The following is a 17,731-nucleotide window of genomic DNA, read 5'->3' on the forward strand; positions in this document are numbered from 1 at the left end:
ATTGTTATGTCCTGATATCTCCCACCTTCTCTACCTTGTGTTGTGCCCTCCTGTGCTTCAGGGTATACAGTATATGAGGTTTCCTACCCTTCCCTGTACTCTACAGAAGCACAGGATGATGAAACTGACCTCGTAGAACTTTGACACCTGCATCAGAATCTGTCTGCCCAAAGGATTAATTTGGGCAAGTTTTGAGAGAAAAGTTGAAGCAAGAGTCTTTTTGTTTCATTTTTAAGCTGGCAAGGAAACTTCAAAGGAAGACATCTTATAGGCCCAGCAGAGTTGAACATGACATTGATCCAATGCAAAACATAAGGAGAGTTAATCTCTTGAATTAATGTTCCCTGTAACTAAGTAAGTTTTATTTCCCAATTGTAAAAATGATATACCATTAACACCATTAATTATAAAAACTAAAACTTAATCATTGTCCTTCCACGCAAAATCACACCTTAGCAAGTACTTTCATGTGGAAGTGATCTCAAAAGCACTAAAGTAATGTTGGTCTTTCATTACGCTCCTCTGAAGTGCCTTGGAAATATTTTTCCTGAATTAAAGGTGCCTTTTAAATGCAGGATGTTGTTGTTGTTGATTTGCTGCTCTCAGTCAACAGAAGTACACATTTCTCCACATGAAGGCGTGGACACAGAGCCTCCTCACTACACTGGGTGTCACTCACAGCAAACCCACTCTGTGCAGCTGCATCAGGCTTTCTAACTATTAGATGTTACACTCAATTGACATGGGATCCTGCAGACTGCCAGGGCTGGCAACATAAATCATTGCTATTCTAACCCACACAAGCCAAGAAGTTCCACCTCTATTTAATTCACATGAGCCCCCACATTCTATTAGCACTGTCAATCACTAACATTTCTTTCCTGATGATTTTACCAGTGTTTGTTAAAAGAAGTTTATAATTCTTCAGCCTTTTTGCTTTTTCCTGCCCGTTCCCTCCCACTGCTTGCCTCTCCTCCAACAGAGACAGTGGGACAAGGGAGCCTCAGCTCTGGCATGTTCCTGACAGTTATTAATGTTTTTCCATGGTAATCCTGCAGGGACTGTAAATCCAGTGAGGTCAAACTGTTTCCTCAATCCTCATCCACTTCCATTACCGAAGAGCTCATGTCTGAGACAGCATCATGTCCTGAATGGAACTGGCAAATTAAAATAATCACTAAAGGAGGCCATTCAACCTCTGTACAAGTCCCTGCTATTCGAACAGGACGTCCAATTACAGAACATGCTGGAAACACTCAGTAGATCAGGTGGCATAGGCGGAAAGAGTTCTCCAATTTTAGATTAGATTAGATTAGTTTATTGTCATATACACCAGGGTGCAAAGAAATTCCTTGCTCGCGTGAAGCTCACAGAGTAAACAGTGTACATGGTAACAATAAATACAACAATAAATACAGCATTAGACACAAAACAACAGAATGGTGCAAAGATTGTAGTGCAATCACTAACATTCCTTTAGATAACTTGCTTTCTCTGTCTGTATCAGAATTGGTCATTTCTGTTATAAGTGATTCATCTGTGATATTGGCTCAGTGTTTTCTCAGTATTAGCACAGCCTCGTCTGCATAGCATATTCCTTGGCCCTGCTATTAGCATAAAACAGACAAAAAAGTGTCATCCCCATCTAACTGCCTCCATTAACCCATTTGAACTGGTCTCACCCCATCACAGATATTCCCTCTGTTTCTCTTTCCACACATGCTGCCCAACCTGCTGGGTATTTTCAGCATTTTCTGGGTTTTTTTTTTCAGATTTCCAGCATCTGCAGTTTTTTTTGTTATTTTTCAATGAGTCTTATTCCCTTGCTCTTTTCCACTGGCTTAACATTTTTATGAATCTTGAAGTATCTATCCCACTCCCCTTTGTAGGATACCATTGAAATTTGCTCCCCCTCTGTCCCTTTTCCCTTTCCTCCTGATCTACCCAGTTCCTCCTACACACACCCCAGACCCCCACCATCCTGTTTCGTTCCCCTTCTCCACCCACTATCACCCACATACTCCTCCGACAGGGTCCTCTCCCCTACTGTTCCCACCTGCCCTCCCCACCTCCCTTATTTGTTTCCATGCTCCACCCTCCCTTCGTATCAGATTCCATCACCTGCAGCCCTTTGTTGCCTCCACCTGGCACCTCCCAGCCTCTGTCGATACTTCCATCCTTCCCTCCTCCGTCTGCCTATCAACCTGCCTCACCAGGATCCACCTATTGCTTGCCAGCTCTTGCTCCACCCCTTTCCAACACCTCTTTATACTGACTATCTCCCCTCTATCTTTCAATCCAGGTGAAGGGTCTCAACCTAAAGGTCAACCGTCTATTTCCCTCCACAGATGCTGCCTGACCCACTTAGTTCCTCCAGCATTTTGCTTGTTGCTCCAGATTCCAGCATCTGCAGTCTCCTGTGTCTCCACAATTCAACTTGCTTCCACCATCCTTTCAGACAGTGCATTCCAATTCACAACAATTTGAAAAAGAATTCTCATTCTACCTCTACTTTATTTGGCAATTTTCTGAAAGCTGTGTCTGCTGGTTACTCACTCCTTTACCACTTGAATCAGAGACAAATACCCTTGAGCAGCCCATTATTGCCTTGCAGTGGTTGAAAAGCATTTCTGGACATTTATTTACATCTCATCTCCATCCACCATCAAAACAATTCCACCCTTCCACACCACCATGATTTTTCAGTGATATGGAGAAAGAAATAGATCAGTTCCCACTAATAAGAACAGTAGATGCTGCAAGCTCTCATCAGCTCAAGCAGCATCTATGCAAAGAATTAACATTCACGGTAGCACGGTAGTGTAGCAGTTAGCGTAATGTTATTACAGCATCAACAACCTGGGTTCAATTCCGGCCGCTGTCTGTCACGGAGGAAACCCCCGTGTCTGCATGAGTTTCCTCCGGGTGCTCCGGTTTCCTCCTACATTCCAAAGATGTACAAGTTAGGAAGTTGTGGGAATGCTATGTTGGTACCGGAAGCATGGCGACACTTGCGGGTTGCCCCCTGAACACTCTACGCAAAAGATGCATTGCACTGCGTGTTTTGATGTACATGTGACTAATAAAGGTATCTTATCATATCTCATCTTACATTCAGGTCAAAATTCTTCCTCTGCAGGTCTTGGACCTGAATGTTAACTCTGCTTCTCTTTCCATAGACCTGTTGCGTGTTTCCAGCACTTTCTTTTATTTCAGATTTCTAGCATCTGCAGTTTTTTTGATTCCCTCCAGATGTTACCAGCCTATTTCTGAATGCTGATTTTTCACATTATGAGGAATTAGCCACACTCACTTTCCTCGGAGCCAGTGAGGATATTGGAAAACTTAAAAACTTTATTTACACAACACGGTAACAGGCCCTTCTGGCCAATGACCCCGTGCCGCCCAATTACACCCAGTTAACATACTAACCTGTAATTTTTGGAATGTAGGAGGAACCAGAGTACCCCCGAGGAAACCCACGCAGTCACAGGGAGAACATACAAACTCCTTACAGACAGAGGAATCGAACCCCAATCGCTGGCGCTGTAATAGCGTTATGCTAACTGCTAATCTACCGTGCCGCCTCAAAGAAGGGATTCAGGGAGAAGCAAATGAAATTTCCCAGTTTCCTACTACCATATCTGACCTTCCAGTAAATAGAACTTTTTTTATACATACACTCTATATACTGAATAGAGATTCACAGCGACAGGGAACCTATCAACCATTTTAAGGAAAAATTATACCACATGTACATAGTGGGCAGATATCACAAGAACATATTACCAGGTCATTCATCACACAATCACACCTTCCACTTGCAGTGCCTCCCTTGACATGAAAATAATCTTATGCTAACAATGGATGGTTTTCCTCCGTTTAAAAACAAAGCTCTGAAAAGGCAGGATACTGCATGCTGGAAAGTACTACCTTTTATGGCTTGCTTTTCAAACTTCTGGTTAAGAATCAAGAACTCCTGGCCATGGCTTAAAGTCGAGAGCCAGCCAAACAACACAATATGATCTGATCCCATTGGAGAGAGATACCAACGGCCCTCAGATGATTCTTCCAGCACACAAACTATAACTACACGAGTCTGACGATCAGCAGGAAGAAACAGGAAGGAAATGCTCATGTCCCCCTCGACTGTACCCCGTAATGAATCCTGGCATGACGTTTGGGGATGAGTTATACTCAGAACCTAATTTTACAAACAAATGCCCAGATCATGTTTCTTTTTCCCAGTCAAAAGAGAAGCCCTGGGAATTGATCAGCAAGAAACATGCAGGAGCATGAATACTTCCAGATTTGGCTGTTGAATACCTCCATACAAAGAAATGAATTTGAAGCCAAATGCTCCTGGTCCTTCTTCTGGAAATAGTAACAAAAAGGGCAGCAAAACTTACATCTGTGCTTAAAAAAAACGTTCATTTTCCATATCATAACAAAAACCCACCACTATCCCTTAGAGCATTTGTCTTCCAGACAGGAATCTGGTTTCAGTGACAAGAAATTTAACAACAAAGAGAATAATCTTTTCTCTTTACTTAAGATTTGTTTTCATTTGTTTGGACACCTGGTTGTACAGTGGGAGGCTCCCAGTCCTTGACAGACTATTCTCAGTAAGTTTGGCAATGTGCTTATTGAAGTTAGCCAAAGCAGTGGGTTGATGAATGTGCGTCCATGTGTACTGACATTAAAAAACAGAGCATTATAGAAACAATCAGTAGGTCAGGTAGCTTCTATGAAATCAAGGGTGATTGCTAATTTTTAATCAGAATTAGGAATCTGCCAGGGGCAGGCAGATTATAAAGAAGCAGATGGTGCAGGAAAGGTGTGGACTGGTGGGATTAGGTGGAGGAGAAAAGGAGCAGAAGGAAAGAGGTGGAGACCAGGAGTAAGTTCAGCAAAAGAGGTCACAAGACAAGCAGAGTGTTAATGCCTCCAGAGGAAGTCTCAATGTTTACATCCTGGACCCTTCATTTGCGATGTTCTCCCACCCACCCACACTCAGTTACTTTCTCCAGATGTGGAGGCCCCAATGACAGAACCCTGCACACCCAGGAGGTGTCAGTAAGACAGAGTTCCCCTGAGAGGTGGGCAAGCTGCAACCGTGTATCCCAAGGCCTTGTCTACAGAACCCCATGATGGAGTTGACCAGCGACAAAGCTTTAAAAGATGTTTCAAATGTTTTTTACACACGTCCGATAGGGACATCTGTAAACGTCTATAATTGATTAATAATTTTTAAATATTTGATATTTCAGATGCATTAAAACACAAATTAATAAATCAAAACATGTAAATGAGGTTAAAAAAAAGAGAAAGCACTTTTAAACATTTAACCTTCATCCACAAGATTTGTGACTCCAGCAGCCATCCCTGGCATGAAGCTGGTGTAAAGCAAGATGCAAAGTGCATCAAGACTGCCATTGGGCTCAATGGTGAGTCCAACAATGGAACGGATGGTCATACATGCTGAAGTCTGGCTTCCAGCCCGGACTTGGACTTCTGCATTTGACCAAGCATGCATGGAAGTCCCAGACTTGCTGAATTACAAATGGGAAACAGTCAGCAGTTCCCTTAGAAACTCAGCTATCTGTCAGCACAGCTTGGCCCTCCACCATCAATGGTTTAATAGCTCTCTGACTGTATGTTCATAATCCGTCACAGTTTAATGCTGGAGGTTAAGACTGTGAATCATCCCTCCAAGTTCATTGGCTTTAAGAGGCTCCCTACTTTTAAGGGGAAGCAAAGCTAAAAAGGCACGGTAGCACAGCCCACGCAAGGTGTATGCTTGGACGTGAGCTATGCATTCGGGACATAGAGAATAACTTTATCTGCATACAGACCACTTAGCCAGTATTGACTCTTCAACTAATATCACTAAAGTAGATAATCTGGTAATTGTCACATTACTGTTTACGGAAGCTTGTTGTGTACAAATTAGTGTCCATAAGACCATAAAATATAGAGGCAGAATTTAGGCCATTCAGCCCATCAAATCTGCTCCGCCATTCAATCATGGCTGATTTCTTTTTCAACCCCATTCTCCCACCTTTTTCGCGTAACCCTTAACCCCTCTACTAATCAAGAATCTATCAATTTCTGCCTTAAATATACCCAATGGCTTGACCTCCACCATCTTCTGTGGCAATAAATTCCACAAATTCACCATGCTCTGGCTGAAGAAATTCCACCTCATTTCAGTTTTAAAGGGATGTCCCTTTATTCTGAGGTTTTTCTCTTGGACTCTCCTACAAGACTAAACCTCAAAATTACATTATTGTCTTAAAAAGATGTCCTGAACTCACAAAAGGTGCTATCAAAATGCAAGCCTTGCTTTCTCTTTATGTGAATTGGATGCCAAAACTGAATGGAGTTCTGTAGTTAGGACTGAATTAATGAGTCCTTGGAGATTACTTGACGCAAATGAATAAAAAGAGGAAATGAGGGTTGCATTTAGGTGAAAGTTATTTTGGTGAAACAATGGTATTTATATCACCAGAAGGGTGGAGAATTCCACATGGTGTTACTGTACTTCTGACACAAACAATAAGTAACCAGATAAATTCCAGCTACAACACATTACTCCATACAGCTGGACAATTTCCTTTCATTTTAAAATCGAAGGTTTTTCTCTTGTTAGCACACCAAGTCTCGATGAAGGCTTCAATGACTTTGATGCCTCCCTTCTTGTCTCATTGTCTTCCAACTTGTAACCAGTGATGATTCACCCTCCTGATTGTTAGGACTGGGTCTCGCTGATCACTGGGACTGTTTTCCCTGGGGTCTAGGAGGCTGAGGGGTGACTTTATAGAGGTTTATGAAACCACGAGGGGGATAGATAAGGTGAATGGTCACAGTATTTTTCCCAGGGTATGGGAGTCTAAAACTGGAGGGCATAGGGTTAAGGTGAGAGGGGAAAGATTTAAAGGGGACCTGAGGGGCAGGTTTTTCACACAGAAGGTAGTGAGTATATGGAATGAGCTGCAGAGGAGGCATCAGAGGCAAGTACAATTACAATGTTTAAAAGATTTTTGGACAGATTCATGGATAGGAGGAATGTGGGCCAAATGCAGGCAAATGGGATTAGCATAGATAGGCACCTTGGTCGGCATCGACAAGCTGAGCTGAAGGGGCTGTTTCAATGCTGTTTAACTCTATGGATCTATGAATCATTGGCCCAAATCATCCAATAATCTGGTCACAGTTTTTAGTCAATGTTGGAGTTTCAAATTATTGTCCCTAATCCAAAGCAGTTGGTCAAGAGTGGTGTAAAATGAGCTCCCCATTTTCTACCACTCATTTTTCAAGACTACAATGTCAAAAGTGGGTAGTGGATACAGTATCATGGTGGGTATCTGTATTGTGGAGGGTCTTGGCTGTCACGTGACAGCACTGCCCGCTACCTGGTCAGAAGACACACCACTGCAAATCAAGGTTTGGCTCTGCCCCACCCATCAGCACACACCTGACCATTGGCCTTTGTAAATTACCTGGGCTGGACCCCCCCCCCCCCCACCATCCCTCCAGCACTATAAAGGGGACCACATGTCCTCGGCTCTTTCTCTTTGCCATCTTCGAGGGATCACCCTGCTTCACTCCAGGCCGAGTACTGTGGAACGGCGCTGGAGAAATCATTGGTGAGGTGTGCATGTTTAAGGGTTGGGAATGTTTAGTTAGTGTCCCTAGTAGCATAGAGCCATTCCTGCACTGAGTCAAGGGGTGGCGGGTATCGTATTGTTTTTTCTTGATTGTATGTACCTAGTTCATTTTGTGTGTGTGTGTGTGTGTGTGTGTGTGTGTGTGTGTGTGTGTGTGTGTGTGTGTGTGTGTGTGTGTGTGTATCTTACCCCGGTGAGATTTTCCCATGATCACTATAAACTGACCACGCTTGTGTGTAATTCCTGTTACCATTTTACCACGCTTGTCTTTTGTAAATAAAATCCTCTACTGCCAGACTGTGTTCAGAGTCCTTGCTTTTGAGACCCATCAAATTTGTTTTCTCACTCACAACAGTATCCTGCTAGGCAAGTATCTAGAGGCCTGGACTATTGATCCAGAGTCATGAGTTCAAATTTCTCCATGGCAGATGAGGTAACCAAATTCAGGTAAGTAAATGGATTCCTTGAATCTATCTGTAGTAGTAACCATGAAACTATTGAATTGTCACTAAAGCTCATCAGGCATAGTAATGTACCGGTAAGAAAGCAGCCAACATAGTCAGTTCAAATGAGCTAAATCAGCAAAGTCAGAGGAACAATTGTGCCTGTACGAAAGTTAAGTTACTTTTACCCCTGACTTGAAGAGAATCTGCTATTCTTCCCTTATCTTGTCTAAGTGATCCACTAAGATGCCTGAGTCTTAAATGTCTCTTCAGTTGAGAGGTAAACAGGGAAGTACAATAAATATCGGCAATGTCGGTGTTCTTCACAAACACTGACTGAATAAAATTTTTAAAATTATCTGTCATTTTTTAAAAATTTATATTTTGATGATGCCTATTTAATATTTTTAAGCATTAGTATTGGTAAGTATTATTTCCTCTTTACAGAACTAACTTCACTAATATAGATTTAGCTTGACATCACCATGTTTTCCCTCAATGTCAGCAAAACAAAAGAGCTGGTCGTTCACTTCAGGAAAGGGGGCGGTGCACATGCACCTGTCTACATCAATGGTGCTGAGGTTGAGAGGGTTGAGAGCTTCAAGTTCCCAGGAGTGAAAATCACCAACAGCCTGTCCTGGTCCAACCACGTAGACGCCACAGCCAAGAAAGCTCACCAGTGCCTCTACTTCCTCAGGATGCTAAAGAAATTTGGCATGTCCCCCTTTGACATTCACCAACTTTTATTGATGCACCATAGAAAGCATCCTATCTGGATGCATCGTGGCTTGGTATGGCAACTGCTCTGCCAGGGACCGCAAGAAACTGCAGAGTGATCGGTGGAAGATACAGGAGCCTGAAAGCACATACCACCAGACTTAAGGACAGCTTCTACCCCACTGTGATAAGACTATTGGACAGTTCCCTTATACAATGAGATGGACTATGACCTCACGATCTACCTTGTTATGACCTTGCACCTTATTGCACTGCACTTTCTCTGTAGCTGTGACACTTTACTCTGTACTGTTATTGTTTTTACCTGTACTACATCAATGCACTCTGTACAAACTCAATGTAACTGCACTGTGAAATGAATTGACTTGTACGATCAGTTTGTAAGACAAGATTTTCACTGTACCTCGGTACAAGTGACAATAATAAACCAATACCAATACCAAAGTGTTGTGCACACAGTTCAACACATCACAGAAACCAGCCTCCCGTCTATGGACTCTGTCTACATTTCTCACTGCCTTGCTAAAGCAGTCTTCTATCCTGCTGCAATAAGACAATTGAATGGTTCCCTAATATAATAAGACGAACTCTTGACCTCACAATCTACCTCGTTATGACCTTGCGCCTTATTGTCCACCTGCACTGCACTTTCTCCGTAGCTGTGACACTTCATTCTGCATTCTGTATTGCTTTAGCTCAATGCACTGTGTAATTAATTGATCTGTATGATCAGTACGCAAGACAGGTTGTTCACTGTACCTCGGTACAAGTGACAATAATAAGCTCATCCTCATCAATGAAATGCCTCTGTCCATAATAGTACTGGTCAGAGAAAAAGCCATATGTAATGTTCGATCTTCACTATTGTGCAGTGTGTGGCATAGATTATGAACAAGTTCAACAATTCAAAGTGGGCATCGATGAGACACTGTGGGCTATAGCAGCAGTAATTTTGGATTCCAATCCAGTCTGTAACCTAATAGCCCAGTAAAACCCTCAGGCTACCATCACTATCAACCCAATGGACCAACTCTTATTCACTGATATGAAGAAAAGATACCTTTCGATGTACATGTGACTAATAAAGTATGCCAAGAACAGCACCAAAGATACCCAAAATGAGTTACCAGCACATTACAGGACTACATAAATGTTAAACAGGATACCATAGACAGATGTAAAGAATCCCACAGCCAAAGTTCTTCAGTGTTGCAAAGTGGTGGGTGGTGGTACCCAATTAAACAATTAATGGTGGAGGCCTTTTGAAGACCCCCAGCTTCAATGTTAGTCAAGTATAGTATGTGTATGTCACACGCAACATTAAAATGTACATCCGTCTTCAGCCAGTAGCATCAAATGGATCAGCCTTTTGAAGTCTTAGCATCATAGAAAGCCATCTTTCTCCAATTCAAGAAATAAACTGCTGGAGCAACTCAGAGGGTCAGGTACCATCCGTAGAGGGAAATGGACTGTCAATGTTTTGGGTCAAGAAAAAGGGGAGATAACCTCCTAAAACGTTAACTATCCATTTTACTCCACAGCTGCTGCCTGACCATTGAGTTCCTCCAGCAGTTTGTTTTTTGCTCTAGATTCCAGCATCTGCAGTCTCTTGTGTCATTTTTATCCAATTCAATTTATTCCACATGATTCCAACAAACAACTACATGTACTAAATGCGAAGGTGCAGTTCTTGATCTCTCTATCTCAGATATGTTGTGCACTGAGGAGCCCTACTCACAGCAGTGTTGGAAACTGTCCTTGATAACTTCCCAGCTGTTTGGCTGAAGACATGCTCCAGATCTTGTCAAACCTCTAGTTAAGCTGTTTCAGGAAAGCAATAACACTGGTGTATACCAAACAAAATGAAATATTACTCAGGTTTGTTCTGTCCATGAAAAACCAGAGCAAATTCATTCTGGTCAGTTACTAATCCATTAACATAACTTTAATCATCAGCAAAGAGATGGTACAGGTCAATGCCAGTGATGTCAAGCAGCACTCATTCATTGATAGTCTAGCCACCAAGTTCAGTTTGAGTCCACTAAGATCACTCCACTCCAAACCTCATCTCAGCCTTAATCTAAATATGATCCAAAGAATTGAATTCCAGAGGTAAGGCGATAGTGACATTACAATAATGTTCGATTCAGTTTGCCATTAAGGAACCCCAAATAGATTGAATTCAATGCAGGAAATCCACTACAGGCTAGTGTCATAACCAGCACAAAGGAATCTGATTATAGTAAGAATACAAAAGACAGGGGCAGTGTAAGCCAATCAGCACATCAGGCATGTTTTGTTATTCAATCAGACCATGGCTGATCTGATCTTGGCCTCAACATCATTTTCCTGCTTTCCTCCTTGACTCCCTTGTAGTCCAAATGTGTGTTGATCTCCCTATTGAATATATTCAATAACCTTCTCTATAGCTCCCTGAGGCAGAGAATTCCAAAGGTTGATGAATCTTTGAGAGAAGGTCTTCCTCTTCATCTACTTAAATTCATGACCCTTTATTCTCAACCTATGATCCCTAGTTCTAGATATCTCCAATGTGGGAAACAGCATTCACTGTATCAATCCCCCTCAGAATCTTATACATTTCTATAAGAGCACGTCTTACTCTCCTGAACTCCAATGAGTATACGCTCAGCCTGCTCAGTTTTTTTTCAATCTAGTGAATCTGTTCTACATCTCCTCCAATGCAAGTCTATCATGCCTTAAATATGAAGAACAAACTGGTGTGGTCTCACCAGAAACCCATAAGGTTCAATCAAAAATCCCCTACTTTTATTTTCTGTACCTCTTACAATAAAGGCCAATCTTTCATTAGCCTTCCGAAGCACTTGCCATCCATGAATGCTCATTTTTTGTATTACATGTACAAGATCTCCAAATCCCTTTTCTTTTCAACATTTTCCAGTCTCACTCCAATTAAATAATATTTTGTTTTTTCTGCCTTCCTTCTAAAGTGGATTACATTGCACTTCCCTCCAACGTACTTCATCTGCAAACTTCCTGTTCACTCAAGTAACCTAAGTATATCCATTTACAGGTTCTTTATATCCTCACAGCTTTCCAGCCCACCTATCTTTGTATCATTAATTTACTTATTACAACACAGAAGGAAGCCATTTTTTCCATTATGTCCATTCCAGCTTCAAAAGAACAACCCCATCAGTAACATTCCCCCTTCCCTATTTCCCTGCAGCCAAGCAACTCTCCTTTAATTGAGTTTGCTACTAATCTGTACTAAGGGAAAATTCATAGAAGCCAATTAACCTACCAGCATGTCTTTGGGACATCATCAGACTGCAGTACACTCAGACACTTCATCCAAGTCATTAATTTAGATTATAACTAGTTGACATCCTACTGCTGATCCCTTTACTGATGGTCAATCCAACAATGATCCATTCATCCCAACTCTGTTTCATGTCAGTTAGCCACTTCCCTTTCCATGCCAATATATTTCCCCAATCTTCTGCACCCTTATCTTGTGCCTATTATGTGACACCTTATGAAATGTCTTTTGGAAACCCAAATACACCACATCTACTGATTCCCCTTTCTCCACCTGTTTGTTATATCCTCAAAGAACACCAGCAAAATTGTCAAGCAGGATTTCTCTTTCATAAAATTCAAGTTAACTCTGCTTGATTGTCATATGATTTTCTAAATATCCTGTTATAATCTCCTTAATAATGATTCCAGCATTTTCCAAAAGACAGATGTTAATTTACGTAATTTTGGGGAGTTTGTAGTGCATAGATTGGGAACTTGCCGTGACTACACATCCAAATCACTTCTTATCTTATTGTATCTTATCATATCTTACCTTACCTTTAACTGTGAAGTGTTTGGGCTGACCTGTGGCTGTGAAACACACAACACATATATAAGGCTTTCATGTTTTCTTGCAGTTGTCAAGAAGTGGATTTGGAATGCATCGTACATCAACAAATATTACCCCAACTTTAGGTTGGGATAATCTTTTGCTTTTAATTTAGCTTTTGAAATTGCCAGCTTCCCTGCAAATTGTTTCTTAGGTTCTGGCAATGGTGGAAGTGGTTGGTACTGTACTGACAGAGAATTTACAAATTCATCCTTCCCCTTTCCTCCCGCTACACACCTACTCCCTATCCTTCCATCTCCTCCTCTTCCCTTCCCCTCTTTCTTTCCAACCCTCTCCTCCTCCTATCTCCCTTCCTCTCTCCTCAACCTCTGCTTTTCAGCCCCTCCCCTTCTGCTTTTTCCTTCCACTCCTTGAGCCCATCAGTTCTTATAGATCAATGGTTCTTTTTTCTGGATCAAAGGACATCAGAACCTTCCGATCTTGTGAAAGAAACTTCCCAGAAACCCAGATGCAGAATTTTTCCAAGTGCTTTGTGCATACCACAGCTGGATGAATGAAGCATATGCTGATTTAGTGGCAACTGAACTACGTGGGAAATACTAATAATGGATTTTGATTGGCCAGCTTTATTTACTTCTATTGCTGAATCCAAAGTGCACAAATTCATCTGTAACAGAATTGTTCATCTTAACTTGCATTTGTTAAATGTACCCTGTCAAACGAAATTAATCCTTCATTATAAAGAGAAGGAAATATAACCTTTGAATTCCTCCAACATTGCCTGATGGCACTAGTAGCACTTGAACCAGCAGTAAACAGTGACCACATAGCCCAACATATATTACAAATAGATGAATGTGCTGGCCCTCCTATAACTTAAAGCTGGTTTGATTTAAACTGATTCCCAAGCTTTGAAGCTGAAGCTTTGCCCAACATTTCATCTCCCTGTAGTAAATAAAAGACACAACATGCTGCAGGATGTAGAAAAAAAAGCCAAAGATCAAGGGGTCCTTGTCACATTACCACATAATAAGGAATATCATATCAAGTAAAAAGTAAAATTTGCAGTCAAACCCCTTCTCTCTCTCTCTTTCATGAGCAGTTCATATCTCCCAGCCCACAACCCAGCCCAACCCAACAATATACTTTGCCATAATTTTACAACGGCATCCCTTTCCTTTCCCTGAGAACAAATTCATTTGGCCTCAACATAAGATGTTGCCTATCTGGAACCAATAAATTATAAATTATGCATAATTGTCCTGTGATAATGGAGACACAAGAGACAGGAATGGAAAGAGGCACAAGAGTCTGAAGATGCTGGAATCTGGAGCAAAAAAGACCAACTGATGGAGGAACTCAGTAGGTCAGGCAGTGTTTGCAGATAGTAGACGCTTTGGATTGAGACCCTTCATCTGGACTGAATGCGTAGAGGGGAGGTGGCCAATATAAAGACCTGAGGAGAAGGGGTGGATCAAGAGCTGTCAGGTGGTCGGTAGTTCCAGGTGAGGAGGGGAGATAGGCAGATGGAGGAAGGAGGAGTGGAAATAACGACAGAGGCTGGGAGGTGATAGGTGAAAGCAACAGAGGGCTGCAGGTGATGCAATCTGATACGAAAGGAAGGTGGAGCATGGAACCAAATAAGGAAGGTGGGGAGGGCAAGTGGGACCAGTGGAGGGAAGGGACACAGTGGGAGGAGACTGTGGGTGATGGGCAGATGAAGTGGGTAGAGAAGGGGAAAGAAACAGGATGATTGAGGGCTGAGGGCACGGGATGGGATGATGTGCCAAAGAAACGGGGTAGATCAGGAGGAGAGGGAAAACGGACGGAGGGGAAGCTGGTTACCTGAAATTGGAGAATCCAATGTTCATGCCATTGGGTTGTAGACTACTTAGGTGGAAAATACAGTGCTGCTCCTCTAATTTGCCTTTGGCTTCATTGGCAGTGGAGGAGGCCGAGGACATTCAGGTCAGTGTGGGAATGGGGAGGGGAATTAAAATGGCTTGCAACGAGGAGCTCTAGATAAACAAGGTACATGTGAATGTCTGCCTCACCTGGGAGGGCTGTTTAGGACCTTGGATGGTGGTGAGGGAGGAGGTGCAGGGAAAGGTGTTACATCTCCTCTGGCTGCAGGGGAAAGTGCCTGGGGAGGGGGAGAGGTGGGTGGGGAGGGATGAACGGACCAGGGAGTTGCAGAGAGAGTGGTGTCTGCGGAAAGCAGAAATTGGTGGGGATGGGAAGGTGTAGCTGGTGGTGGGATCATGTTGTAGCTGGCAGTGGGATCGTGTTGTAGCTGGCAGAAGTGTCAAAGAATAATGTACTGGTCGGCTGGTGGAGTAAAAGGTAAGGACCAAGGGAACTCTATTCCTATTCCATCTGGGGGACGGGGGTATGGGGGTAAGAGCAGAAGTTCAGGAAATAGAGGAGATGCAGGTGAAGGCTCCATTAACCACAGTGGGGGTTAGTCCCATTTTCCAAAAAAGGAGACCATCTCAGATGTCCCAGAATGAAAGCTGTCACCTCAAGAACAGATGTGGTGGAGACAGAGAAACTGAGAGAAAGGAATAACATTCATATGTGATAATGGACTTTTGCTTAATGGGAACTAGTTTTCCTGATAAGTAGGGCAGGGTTTTAGGTTCATGATGATCCAGCTCGCATTTAGGTCCTGGAGTGAAAATTGGAACTACTGCATTACCCAAAGCCCGTAATATTTTGTCCATTCTTCTGTCAGCCTATTCTTTTAACTTGGCAGCGTAGCAATTTATGTTTAACTTTGTGAACGAAATATCAATAAATTATTGTGTGATTAATGGGCATATTCAAAATAGCATTTGTGGGTAAGCATCCCATAATCAGAATGGCTGTAGTAAGACAAATTGAAATTTAAAGTAAATTGAATTGTATTGTATATTTGACACATATTTGTACTGTGCTCCACTGTGATGTATTAGATCATCTATTATCTTTGTGACTGGAACTACAGAATGCTTTGCACTCTGTTGGGTAAGCCCTTGATTCCGGTTACTGTTTATTCCTAATTCCATTTGCCCATAGTTCTTGAAGATCCCAGTGCGCAATGTGTTCATCAATCACTGGTGACAAAGACTCATTCACTTCTCACAGAGAAAAGCTAAACTCCAGGAAAACTCCAAACACTACCCTCCATGTCTTGTTTCAATTTATTTTTGTTTCAGGATAAACTGTTTGACTTATGAAATGATAGATCAGGGTTCCAGTAAGCTTTGTAGTGCTCGAGCAAATGCTTCAGTTTACAGCTGCATGTGCGATGTGTTAACTATAGTTTACTAGGTACTTTGAAGTCATCCTGTGTATTAATCTTAATTATTGTTGAAGATTTGATAAAATGTGTTTACAAGTATTCCTGAATACTGTTTTCTGTGATAATTTTATGATGAAGCACATTCATTTTCTCTTCCAGAATGGATTATACAAAACTATGACATAATAAAATCAATTCTCATAGTCTGTGCAATGACTCCTCCTTAAAAGCATGAATATACTTTGACAAAAGATGCATTCTAATATTCGGTCAATATTGCTCATATATCCTGAGAGAGATGCCAGTAAACAGTATGTTTGAGCAATCTGCCTTTGTAGCTAATTTTAACTTAGTTTGAGTACCTCTTGGTGAGCCAAAGATTGATTTCTGTGTGTTAACTTGTACACATTCCCTAGACTTCTGATCTATGCATTTAGGACTACACAGCAGAACTGAATGTGTGAAAATAACATATAGCTGCTTCTGTATCTTTCCAAGAATTGAATTCCCAAATTTTACCAAAGACATTTAGGAAAAAAGACCTTGTAATTCTCTAAATCTGGAAATGGAAATAAATAGCACATATGTATGATATTATTACTCCTTACCAAAAGGCCCTGCACAAGGTCTGACTGTGTTGAGTAAGGTCTCTGAACACTACTAGCCCTTGTCAAGCCTGCAGAATGTCTGCTGTGGAACTGAATCATCTGGATTTGGTACACTACACTTTTTTTCCCCAGCCTGTACAGAAATAGCTGATTGCAGCCAAGGTAGCAATCAGAGCTTTGTAATCAAATTTATTGCCTATGAGCTAAGAGAGCAATTATATGTGTCTAGAGCTACACACAAACTGTGCTGTTCCAGATTTCCAGCATCTGCAGTCTCTTGTGTCTCTATGCGGGTCTAGAAACTGTTTTAGCATTGAACAGATGTGTTAGTCTGGTATGGGTGTGGTTAGTCTGGTGTAGGCGTGATTATTCTGGTATGGGTGTGGTTATTCTGGTATAGGTGTGGTTAGTCTGGTATGGGTGTGATTATTCTGGTATGGGTGTGGTTATTCTGGTATGGGTGTGGTTAGTCTGGTATGGGCGTGGTTAGTCTGGTATGGGCGTAGTTAGTCTGGTATGGGTGTGATTATTCTGGTATGGGTGCGGTTAGTCTGTTTTGAAATTGTTTCATGTTGACCATTCCAGTGTAAAATTTGGACAGAATCTTTTTTTTTAAGTGGTAGGTTTACTCACTCCATCATCCTATTTGATACACCATTGCTTGCATGACAATTCATTGCAATGATTGTGGAATGGTTTCAGTTCCTCACCTGTATGCTATCCACCTTTTCAATGTGTGGTTAGACTGTTGTCAACACTAAGTCTTCTTGGGCCTTATCTATAATTCAGTCACAGTTACTGGAAAGTCATAATCAACTGCAGCTAATGTGTTGATCTCACTTTCAATTCCAGTATTGGCATTCCCATACAGTAGTGATGGCAAATCATACAGTATATAATGATGTTCCACTTAGAACTTCTGTACTCACTTGTATAGTCATGCTGTGATAGAAGGATTGTTCATCAGTGCATCCCTGTTGCACCAGAGTACATATCACTGTTTGGGACCTAACACTAGTCATACCTTATGATTGGTTACAAGTTTAATAGATCTACCTGCTAAAAACTGATGAAAAATCTTGACTACAAGCACTATACCAAGAATTTCTTTGTTGATTTGTGCATATTTGCACTCT

This window comes from Pristis pectinata, chromosome 5 (genome assembly GCF_009764475.1).
Source record: "Pristis pectinata isolate sPriPec2 chromosome 5, sPriPec2.1.pri, whole genome shotgun sequence".
In the NCBI taxonomy this organism is placed as follows: Eukaryota; Metazoa; Chordata; class Chondrichthyes; order Rhinopristiformes; family Pristidae; genus Pristis; species Pristis pectinata.